At 38.3% G+C, this 12,608-nt stretch overlaps 1 protein-coding gene and 1 pseudogene across 1 annotated transcript in view; both read left to right on the top strand.

Annotated features, from left to right (window-relative positions):
* The window catches only part of GPR158 (G protein-coupled receptor 158), a 304,244-nt gene that overhangs the window by 183,260 nt on the left and 108,376 nt on the right, over positions 1 to 12,608 (top strand). The window lies entirely within an intron of this gene.
* LOC105102074 (calponin-2-like) lies at positions 10,013 to 10,814 on the top strand (annotated as a pseudogene).

The raw sequence follows: 12,608 nt of genomic DNA, 5'->3' as shown, positions 1-12,608 counted from the left end.
AAAGAAAAGTCCAGGATGACTCTTAAAATGCTAATGTAATTTTCTGCATGCATTGTGAAGCCATTAATAGAAGGAGGGGATATGGAAGGAGGCTGTTTAAATGGGCAAAGATGGGTTTTGGTTTTGGACATGCTGAGATTAAATCATCCATGAACTCGGGTTGGAGTAGCCAGGACTGGTGCTCTGAAGAGAGGTCAGAACTAGAGACAGATTTGAGGTGCTAGGATGGGGTGATAACTGATGCTATGAGAATGAAATAGGTACCCAGAGAAAGGGTGTGAGAAGAAAGACAGACTTCTGTTGTATATCACCAAGGAAAAGTTTAGATAAGAAAAGCCTTGGTCTAAGTCTTTATCCAAAACTCGAATCACCTGAAGGATTTATATTTTAAGATTCAGGAAGGGAAAGTAATCAAATTATTTTCAAGTCCATTTGCTCTGATTTATTTATTCTGCTGGTATCAGGAGAACGAATGTTGAAATGCCTTAAAATAAGCTATATCTATTTACAGCTCTCTGTGAGTCAGGAAGTCACAAAATCTTTGTAAATTTTGCAAGTCTTTGAGAACAGCCTTCACGATGTGTGCTTTCAGACCACGGGCATATGGTGAGAGAGTTCTTGCCTTCCAAAAGTAGGGATTGAAAAATAGGAGCATCTGAATGTAGTTTAGACCATTTTTGAACTAATTTAGCATTAATGGGTTGATTCTGTTTTAATGACTGTTTTTTATTCTCTTGAGCACATATTTTGTCCATGTATTTCCATATATATCTATTTCAGAACTTCTTATATTTTATTTGGCATATGGCCCATTCATGTTAATGACTGGACATCTGAATATGGTCATTTGAATGATATAAACCAAAATCATTGCATGTAATTATTTCATAAATGACAAGCTCAAATCAAGTTCTAGCCTATTTTTAATTGAAATATATTTGACATGTAACATTGTATAAATTCAAAGTGTACATGTTACTTTGATACATTTGTATATTGTAATATGATTGCCATTGTAGTGATAATTAGCACCTCTATCACATTAATTATCTTTTTTAGTGGTTAGACTAATTAAGTTCTAGTCCCTTAACAAGTTTGATGATTGTAAATAGAATGTTGTTATCTACATTCTAGCCTATTTTCTTATTATATTGGGTTACTATAAAAATGTATCTGTCAAAACCATTTGTAAACAACTAGGTAAAAAGGACAGATTCTCATATGCATTGATCTGAATGTTCACCAGCAAATAGATACATTTTTTCCATAAGACAAATAGCAATTTTTTGTATTTGTATTTTAAATTGGTACATAAGATATGGAAGATAATACAACAGTCTTCTGTCAGTTTTAATAATAGCAAATGGGAGTATTTGTTGTTTTGTTTTTATGGTGCCCTTTTGGAAAAACACATTTTCTGAGGGCAGAAAAAAAAGAGTGATTTACCAACTGAAAGGCCATAAAAATGTTATTTCAAATTTAAACGTAATTGAAATATATTAGCAAAAATTCACTCATATCAGAATTGAACTCACAAACTCATTGAATGGCAAAACTGTTTATACCTAACAAGAACAGAATCAGAATTTAGCAATAGATTTCTAGACACTATTTTCAAAATAATTTTTTGTGTGCACAGAGAAAAAAGCAGGCATATATGTTTTATGTAGTTATGGTGCATTTTCCTATAAATAGTGTATTCTTAAAGAATTGAATTCAACTTGAATTTTTGGTAGATTTGAGAATAAACTAAAATTAATATTAATAAAGTTTACCCAAAAACAGTAAGTCACAGAGCCAGTATGTAAAACTCAGATGATAAACACTGCAGAGCTTACACATTTAATTACCACCCTTTGTGTGATGTTCCTCATCTTTCTTGGAGTATGGGTAGAGAACGCTGAGCTTCTTGTTGTCAATTTCTTGTTCCCTTTCTTGTAGGGCTCTCTTCCATCTTTGTCAAGTGATCAGATAGAAGTAAATGAAGTATGGAAATGTCATTGGTCTAAATGTAATTTAACAGAATATACAGATTGAAGGTACAAATGGTAGAAATACGAGAAAAGTATGAACTGTTGGTTTCTTTGCTAGATTACCCCTTGTGAGGTAAGGCTTACAAATTACAGTTTGTACCAATTTCATGAAATTTAAGGGGTAATAAAAGGTCTATTGATTTTTATCTTTAATCACCTTAGTGTGAGTTTCAAATCCTTTGTTATTTATTTTTTTATGAAGGTATAATTTACAGAGAATGAAATGCATTAATCTTAAGTGTACAGTGCAGTGAGTTTGACACATGCATACACCTGTGTAATCCATGCCTTTATCAAGATGCAGACATTTCCACCAGCAAGTTCTCTCTTGTCCTTTCCCAGTCAATCCCCACACCTCTCTCCATCCTTAAACCAGAGATGACTACAGTTCAGATTTCTGTCACAGTAGATTAGTTTTGCCTGTTCTGGAACTCCATATAAATGGAATCATGCAATGTGTTCTCTTTTGTGTCTGGCTTCTTTAATATATATAGTTTTTGAGATTCATCTTGGCCATGTGGCTCAACACTTTTCCTGTTCTATTTCTGACTGGTATTTCATTGTAAGAATATTGTTATAATTTATTTATTTTCCTGTTGGATGGATAGTTGGGTTGTTCCCATTTTGATTATTAGAAATAAAGTTGCTGTGAACATTCTTGTACAAGCCTTTTTGTGATCAAATGCTTTTTTTACCTATGAGTAGAACTGCTTGGTCATAGGGCAGATGTATTTTAACTTTTATAAGATGCTGCAAAACCATGTTCCAAAGTTGTTGTACGGTTTTGAATTCCCATTAGCAGTGTATAGAAATCCCCCTTGCCCTAAACCTGCTCCACATTTGTAATTGTCAGTCTCTTTAATTTTAACAGTTTTAGAAGGTATCTTTTTATAACTTTAATCTTTTCAATCTTTTTGTGAGGTTAGAGTTTTAAACTGTTCTATGTTATAAAAGCAATACAAGTATATTTTACAGAATTTGGAAAATACTGAAAATTTTAAGTAATATAAAAATTACCTATAAGTCCAAATTTTTTTAATTTTGTTTTAAAATATTTAATATAAAATTATTTTCACATGTATAAATGATAATCTTATACTCTTTTGTCATTAACTGAGCTCTGAAACCTTGAATTTTATGACATAATATTATTACACTGTAGAGTATATTATAATTCATTTTACCATTTGTCTACCCTGGGGGTTGTGGGTTGTCCCTAATTTTCTCCTGGTATGAATAATACTGCATGGAACAGTCTTATAAGTAAGTCTTGTGTATGATTCAGATTACTTCCTTGGGAGGGCTTCCTTCCAGATCGCAGTGTGGTCTCATTTCCATTCTTTATATCTGTTATTTCATTTTGTTATCTCATTGTATTTAACAGAAATTCCAGAATACTGTAAAACCCCACTGTTACTATCAGCTGTCCTTATCGTGTGCCTGCTTAAGAAGGATTCCTGGCTCACCACTAAGACTTGGCAGTTTATTTACCGTCGATGTTCCTCCTGTTAGGAAGTGATGCTTATGAACATTGCTTTCAACATTAATTTCAGTTGTGATAAGTGTGCCACTCATGGAAGTACTCTGTGTGGTGAGCATAACTTGGAAACAACCCAGTTTGGGCAATTCTCTGAAACTCCTGTGGCTACCACCTTGCGTGTTGCAGGGAAGGCACTTAAAAGAATCCTTTATTGTGTGAAAAGTTAACGAAGCCAAGACCTGAGGAATGAGTTGAAGTGAGCCAGGTGAGCGCTAGGGAGGGAGGTGGAAACAGGCACAGGTGAGGGAGCAGGATGAGCTCTGGCAGCCCTAAGGTGGAGAGCAAGTGCATTTGTAGAACCAAAAAGTGGCCAGGTCTGCTGAAACACGGTGAGCGAATGCGAGAGGGTGCTGCACGGGGCTGAGGAGGGAGCAGGGGCCATGAGGTCCAGGACTCTCACTACATTCAGGCTTTTGATTGGTAGAGCTTACAAGAAAATGATAACTGTGATTGATATTAAATGTCCTTTTCCCCATTTTTTATGCTTTTTTACCTTGAATTTCATTCTGCCACATATTGGCATTGTGGGGTATTTTTTTACATGCTAAATTTTTGTTTATTCCCTTTTTCTCTGGACTTCATTTCTTCCATCTTCCTTTCCTTTTTATCTTCACCATCTTTCTTCCTTCCCCCATAAATATAAATGCTTACTACATGCCAGACCCTTGAGGTGAACTTTGAATACCTCTTCTCTTGAAACTTGTGGTTAAGTCTCTTATATGTAGATGCTAATTTGGTTGTGTTTCATCATTTTTTAATTATTCTGAGTATCTGCCTATCTCTCCCATGGTTCATCCTTTCTCTTCTTTCTTCTTTCCTTCCTTTTTTGGCATTAATTTTTAGCTGATTATTACTTGAATAAGAAATGAATACATTGTTGTTGAACAAAATTAACACATAAAGAAAAGTATAACAGCAGTCCGTGAAAGGCCCTCTGCTTCCTCCCCCTTCTACTTCTCTTCCCAGAAAATAGGTACCATCAAGGGTTTGGTACACGCATGTACGCTCATACCATGCCTTTCACTGATAAAGGCTTTTTATTTAAAATTACTTCTAAAAAGTCCTTAGAGCTGTTTCTCTGCCTGTGCATATGTATCTTTCTCTTTTTAAAAATAGGTGCATAGTATCATATCATATGGATGAACCACAGTTTATATGTTCTCTGATATTGGTGGCTATGCCAATTGTTTAAAGTTTTCCACTAGGTATTATATCAATGGTGCTTTGGTAAACATTCTTGTGCATATATTTTTGTGCAAACATGCAAGTAATCCTGAAGAATAAACCCCCTGGGTGTGAAGTGGCTGGTATGATCAACTACAGACACTTTAAATTTTAACAGACACTTAAGATTTTGATAGATGCTTCAAAACTGCTTAATCAAAGGCTTCATAAATTGGTATTCCTAGCAGCATGGAAGTGCCCATTTTCTAGCATTCTAAATAGTAGTTGTTGTTATCAATCTTTTTAACTTCTTCACTCTAATGGATTAAAAATGATATAATACATTTACAATTTCCATTTCCCCCATTATTTGTAAGAATGAGGACTTTTTTTCATTTTTATTTCTATTTGTATTTCTGCTTTGAATTTCCTGTTCACAGCAGGGTTGTGGTTTTCTATTCCACATGTGTCTTTATATTTCAGTGGGAGGTTAGTAAATGTTGCTTCAGGAGCTGCTATCCAGATATTATTTTAAATGACAGCTTTAAGAGTTGGATTTTGAAAGCGACAGGGGCAAGGCTGAGTGATACCATTATGTAATGTCAGTCCTGTCAATCTCTTTGGGCAAGTTTTTTAGCCTCTCTCAACCTCAGCCTCCTTATTTATAAAATAGGGAGAGTAATAGTACCTACTATTTGTCATGAGGGTTAAATGTGTTTGTGGGGGTTAATTAACATGAAGCGCTTAGGATGATGGCTGGCATAGAAATTCAACTGTCATCATTATTGTCTCTGTCATTGTTGTTACCTAACTACTACACTTATTATCAATGTTTTGTTAAAGGCAGAGGTGTCTTTGGGGAAAATGCCACTGAATGAGCAAATTAGCAATGCTAGGTACACTTCCAGGCCCCTGTTTTACCCAATACATGGATTTACTGCCCTTTCCCCTGAGCTGGCTTTTTCATTCCCAGAGTGTATGCATTTATATCTCTTTCATGGTCTTAAAAATGTGGTCAAAGAAGAAACAAAAAGAAAACCATAGTAAACAGAGTATATTCATGGGGAATGGAAGGGAGCTGGTGTTCTGGACCTTAAAGTCACACCTTCCCAGCGTGTCATGAAACTACCACATAATGGAAGCTGGATTTCAGAGGCACCTTCCTTATTACACAGACTTGTCCTGCAAAGAAAGAAAGAATAAAGGGAAGCAAACCTACTTACTTAGCTTGCCCTCCACAAAGGCTTAGGGGGTTTTCTGAGGCACAGATGTGTGGCAGTTATAGCTAGATAGACTTATTCTTGATGGACTTTAAATGCACAATTGAGAAGAAAAGATTTTTTTTCAAATATGAATTGCTTCTTAAAAAAAAAATCTCCAACAGAAGATGATGATGGGGTACCTTTTATTCCTAAGAGGGAGCTTTGCATTACAGTTTCTGATTGAATGTACATTCCTTGGTTTACTTCCATACAGGAATAGTCTCAGAGGAAACAGTCACAGACAGTGATGTTGGGGGGCACCAGGAGGTCCACTGTGCTAACAACCTCACCCTCTTAACTTTCAGAGTTCAAGATTTTTGCCTGTGAATTTTAAGTGCTTGCTATCTATTCTGTTTTCCTAGCCCTACCTGGAGGAGCAACAATTAAACTATAATTAATCATGAACACCCTACTTTGAATTTTTTATATTCCTTTTATTTATAAAAGGTAGGTAAGATTAAGGAATGGAAGAAATTAAGAGTTGGGAGGAATAAGGGAATTCCTTTGAAATACATGCCTTACTGGATGAGATGACAGAGAGGGTAACAAGGAGGTATTGGTTGTCTGAAGTAATAGGGATGAAGGCAAGAGAGGGCAGTAAATACAGGGAAGACGCCTGTAAGGAAGCTGAGAGGATGGTGACCTCCTCTGTGCTTGAGTCCCGCTCCGCCTCCACCCACGCCATCTGCAAACCATGTTACCCCATGAAACCAGAATTAGCAGTGCCTTAAATCAAAGAGAAGCAGGTGGTTTCTTCTACTTCCCCCCTCTCTTCCTGCTCTTCCTTTTCTTCTCCCAGAATCTTATTAAGATTTTGACTGTTTAACTTACTCTCTGAGTTGTAGAGGAGCCCATGGATTCCAAGTGAAGAATTTCCTTTCCACGTGGATGCAGCTCAGCGTTCATGCTGCTTCTCAGTTTAACCGCGTCTTTGGTTACTCACTCTTCCATTTACTTAGTGAGACAGTCGGCCCACCAAATTTGAAGGGGGTTCTTGAAAGTAAACCCATGAATATTTCATAAAACCCACTTTTATTTCTAGCTTGTAGATAAATATTTTAGATAGTTTAACTACAGAATAGGTAACTGATTACCACCAACCAGGATGGGAAATGTAAAGAGAAAAGCAGATTGGAAAATGGAGAAATTTAGTTTAGAAACCTTGAGTTTTAGGTGCCTGTAAATCATTCAGGTAGAACTGTGAAATACAGGTCTAGAGCTCCAAAAAGAGGTTTAGGTTCAGGTACAGGTTTGGAGTCATTCCTTTAAAAAGCTTCAAATACTGATTACTTCTAGAAAACTGCGTCAGTAGTAGTTCAACTTTCCGTGAGCTTAAACACAATTGCTTTTTAAAAAAATCCTTTACACTGTAAAACCTTTTTTTCTAATTTTTGGTTTTGTAACATTGTTTTAGCTTTTCAGTAATTCTCCACTGTCCAGTTTCTGCTTGTACTTAATTATTTCTCTTGTATATTTTTGAGTTAACAGTCTAATCCTAATGCATTTGTATATTTTAGAGCAAAGAATAACTAAGCAGGGTCCAACACAGAAAAGAAAGAAGAGTAATTAAAACAGCCCTCAGTTAGTGTGAACTTTCTGAATTCTATATTGAAGGGTTAGCATTTATTTCTAATTAAAACTTATGAATTTATTATTTGAAAATCTTTCCTGAGCCATGTTAATAATATGAAATATGAAACTAAAAATATCAAAGTAATTATTTAATTGCAGACATGTTATGATTTGCTAATAAACATTAAGCCTAACTGAAACAGCAGAATTTCATGAAACAAATGGTTAGAATTAACAATCAAAATGGAAACAAGATATTAGTTAACTATATGATTCCCATTTTTTTCACTTTGTCTTGCTAAACAAGTTTAAGAATGAGGCACTCCATGTGGATTGATTTTCAAAAACAGTTCCTGTTAATGCTCCCAAGTGTGGGAAAATCAGAATCCAATTTACTTCATCTAATCTAGAAATATTTATACTATTTTAGAGATATTTATATATATATATAAATATATAAATATTTATACTATTTTGAGTTTTGAATTCCTGTCTCCATCCTTTTTGCATCTAATTAGCAGCTGTTTTCCCACAACCCTTTATAATCTACCTTTGTTTTTGCCTGTCAGACATAATCCTGCTTTTTTAAAATTCTGAACTGCTACTCTTCTTGGAAAAAGGGAGCATCTCTTTCACCTCATTAAGTCATCTATTGGTTTATTCACTGAAATGCTCTTCATATTTGTACATTTGTAAATGTCTTGTCAGCATTGAAACATTTTGTGTTACTGTGGAGTATAAAATAAGGAGCATAAAAAAGTCCAGGAATATTTAGACTGTCTCCAAATCTCAGATGAAGTATGAAATGTCTCTTCATTTTACACTTTGTCTAGTCATTCCCTGTACTTCCAGACATGCTATAGAAGGTAGACAATGTGTTAAAGACAAGCTTCACAGTTCTAAGCAGTTCTGTTCCTGTTCTCACATTTTATTTTCCTGTTTAAGAAGTTTGAGGAGAGCTGACGTTGTCTAGCTAACATCCGATAGGTTCTCTTGCCGACGTGTGAGCAGTGGGATTTTAAAGCACCTACCTTGCAGATCCCAGTTTTGAACATACCAAATTAAAAAAGAAAAAAAAAATTCTGAGATTAAACAGTGTTCAGATGATAAGAAAGACTGCCTAGATCCATTAGCACCTATCTAGCAATCAGGTGACACTGAGCAATAATTTGTGAGGTCTTGAATTTCTCCAAGTATAAAATACACTTATGTTTAAAAGATGATTGATGTCAGACTAGATGATATTTGAGTTTACCTCTGTGAAACAAAGCTTGATATTGAAAAAGTAAGCCAAGTGTTTTTTCTCATTAATGTCAAATTTTAAAACACTTGTTATTAAATTGTCATTCCACTCCATTTTCATGAGGGGGTATCTGTTGTTCTTTCAGTGGTCTACTTTTTATTTGAAAATATATCAGTTATTCTCAATAGCTTTTAATCAATAATAGAAGACTACACAAATGACATATTTTGTTTCAGTAATTTCATGACACTTATTTAAGTAATCCTTCTCAAAGCAAGATGTTTTTGTAATATTTTAGTCTGTGCTATTCACTTCTGCATGCTTTTTTGACACTTAGGGAATTCATCTCCATCATGTGAAATGTGAGTTACTCTACTTATTAGTACTGAAAGAAAAAGGAAATTGGAGATTGTGGATAGATTACAGAGAATAGCAGCTATTTTTGCAAAGAAGCTATGGGGAAAATGAGGACAAAGCAGGACATGGTTATCTGCATTTTAGGAATGCATTCCAGTAGCATCTTAGCAGAGGGGAGGGGCTGAGTTGGGGGATGAAGGCTGATAGAAAATGATCTGGCGTTAAGTTGTTTTGGACATAAGCATGAGGGATGACTTGGCTGAGTGAAAATGATCCAGAATGTCCCTTCCCGTGCATCTAGGTTATTCTGCATCTTTGCAATGGCAGTGAGAGTCAGCAACTTTGAGTCATAAAATCAGGCACTGAACTTCCAAAAGATGAGACACTGGGGGGACACTTCTAAGTGCTGAAACAAAGCAAAGGGAACAGGCATGCGTCTCATGTAAATCCTGCAAAAACAAAAGAGATGTTTCTGCCCAACAATAAATGTTGAACTATAACTAATAATGAATGGCTGGTTATTTCTTATTTCACATATATAAAATATCCCAGACTTTGCTCTTTACTTAGTGTGCTGTACCGTTTTAAAGAGTATGAAACTGTATACATTACTCTGGATTTTATTTTTGGATAAACATTTTTCTAAAAAGTCTTAAACAGCACTACTGCAAATTACCTTATACAAAAATGGGCTTTCTTGTGAAGTCTTAGAAATTAAAAAGAATTCCTAACTAAGGCAATGGGACAAATTGTTTTAATGTTTTACATAAAACAGTCAGGAATTTTACACCCTCCTCCCCCACCCCGTCCCGTCCCGCCGCCCCCACCGCCCCCACCAGCCATGAGCTCCACGCAGCTCAATAAGGGACCCTCGTGCGGGCTCTCGGCCGAGGTCAAGAACCGGCTCGTGTCCAAACATGACCCTCAGAAGGAGGCGGAACTCCGCAGCTGGATTGAGGAACTCACCGGCCTCTCCATAAGCCCCGACTTCCAAACGGGTTTGAAGGACGGGCTTATCTTATGCACACTCATAAGCTGCAACCAAGCCCAGTCCCCAAGATCAACCGCTCCATGGAGAACTGGCACCAGCTAGAAAACCTCTCCAACTTCATCAAGGCCATGGTCGGCTACGGCATGAACCCCGTTGGTCTGTTCGAGGCCAACGACCTGTCTGAGAGTTGGAACCTGACACAGGTGCAGGTGTCTCTTCTCGCCCTGGCTGGGAAGGCCAAGACGAAGGGGCTGCAGAGTGGTGTGGACATTGTTGTCAAATACTCAGAGAAACAGGAGCGGAACTTCGACGACGCCACCATGAAGGCGGGCCAGTGCGTCATTGGGCTGCAGATGGGCACGAACAAGTGTGCCAGCCAGGTGGGCGTGACGGCTCCAGGGACCCGGCGGCACATCTATGACACCAAGCTGGGGACAGACAAATGTGACAATTCCTCCATGTCCCTGCAGATGGGCTACACGCAGGGAGCCAACCAGAGCGGCCAGGTGGTCGGCCTGGGCCGGCAGATATACGACCCCAAGCACTGCCCGCAAGGCCCAGCCGATGGCGCTGCAGCGGCTGCCAGTGACTGCCCCGGCCCGGGGAGGCCCCGGAGTACCCCTCCTACTGCCAGGAGGAGGCAGGCTACTGAGGTGCGCAGGCGGGCTGTCTCCCCACATCTTGCCCCACCTGAGTTTTCGGGTTTTCTGTGTTTTTGTCTTGTTTGCCTACATGTCTGAGTGCTCCGGGCAGCATTTTTCCAGCAGGCTTTGGGACAAGCAGCTGCCGGGGGGGGGGAGGGGGGGGACCCCGGCTCCGAGGGGTTCAGGCCCCAAATGGTTTCCGGTTGCTTCTTCCCCTCTTTTTTTTTTCTCTGCTGATCAGTTTGTGGTTTCCGTACCCCCAAAAGTTTCAGGCGGTTTTGAAAGTACTTTTTTTTTTTTTTCAGGGAAGCAGTGTGGGGGGTGGGAGGGTACTGAAGGAAGAGGGTTCCCTAGGAGAAGGCCAGGCCACAGTCCCCAGATACGTGAAGCCTCATGAAGTACTGGATTTCCCTAGGACCCTCAGGCCAGCAACGCTGGCCCCTCCCAGGGGCCTGTGGGGACACCGAGGCCCAGACAGGACAGTGAGCTCTGAAAGTTTGAGGCAAAGCCAGGCGCCGCCCCAACTCGTCCTTACTCCCCTACCAAGTACTGCGCAGGTACCTCCACCCGGAGGCACTCCTAGGGACCAGCCCCTGCCCAGGAGCCCTGGGACCAAGAAATAATGTGAAATACTGATTGTGAACAAAAGGAAATAAAACCTCTTTTTAGGGGAAAAAAAAAACTGTGAGGAATGTTAAATTGTTTAGTAACTTTTTAGATAATATCTGGACCAAACCCCTTAATTGTAGTTTATTTTTTAAATACTCTAGTCATGCTCCGTATTTTTGTTATTATAGTATTATATACAGTTCTGTTCCTTTGGGTAAAAAGGTGACGGAGGGTCAGGTTGGATGTACAGAGGAAATCACCCTGACATGAGAATCAGCAGCTGGGGACGACAGGACCTTGTCCCATCACTCAGTCGGCTGAGTGAGCTTAGATATGTTCGCCTCACCTCATCTACCTGTCCATGAGAGACTGGGGATGAGCTGCCACTGACTGAGAGCCTGCTCCATGCTGGGCAGCAGTATCGCTAATCTTTACAACAGTACTTCAAGGTGGACATCATTCCACCCATTTCATAAATGAAGAAAGTGAAGCCCAGTAGGTTAAGTGACTTGCCCACAGCACACTGCTTATAAGCCGCCAATGCTGAGGTTCTGGTCCATCTGGGTATAAAGCCTGTGTATTTTATTCTATGAATTTATAATTCTCTGAATTACTCTTATTTCACTTTGGGAATCTCTATCCTGACCATATTCTTCTGCTTTTTTTATAACTTTTTTACTCCTTAGCGTTCTTCTGAAAAACTGCTGTTGATTTTAACTAACCACATTTTGGGCAATTGTTCCTTGACACATTTTTCTAAATCTGATTGGCTTTTCAATGTTTCATCACAGGTCTTCTTACAACAAACTGCTTGCATCCAGTCTGTCAAACTGGATGAGTCTATTCTCATCCATTTAAAGAATTATAAAATAAAATTATTGAAAAACAGTGTCCTTGTGCCTCCAAGTGTCAGGGACTTTTCAGGATCACCTTTCACATCTTGCTTCCAATTGATTGTTGTGTAATTATTTCATCAGGTGTTTGTCAGGTTTCATTTGTAATCTCCCTGTCCATGGGTTTCTCTATAGAAACAGAAGAATGAAAAGAAAAAGTGCAGCTCGTGACAATGTTCTCCTGCCACGATGGCTAATTCTTTCTGTAAATGATACAGATTTATAGGGTCTTGGTTTATCAATTAAGCCTATGCTAGTTCATTCTTTCCAGAATCTTAATTCTCTTGCTTTCTTGTATTT

The sequence above is a fragment of the Camelus dromedarius genome, chromosome 26 (genome assembly GCF_036321535.1).
Source record: "Camelus dromedarius isolate mCamDro1 chromosome 26, mCamDro1.pat, whole genome shotgun sequence".
Lineage (NCBI taxonomy): Eukaryota > Metazoa > Chordata > Mammalia > Artiodactyla > Camelidae > Camelus > Camelus dromedarius.
This window is presented reverse-complemented; position numbering and strand designations above follow the sequence as displayed.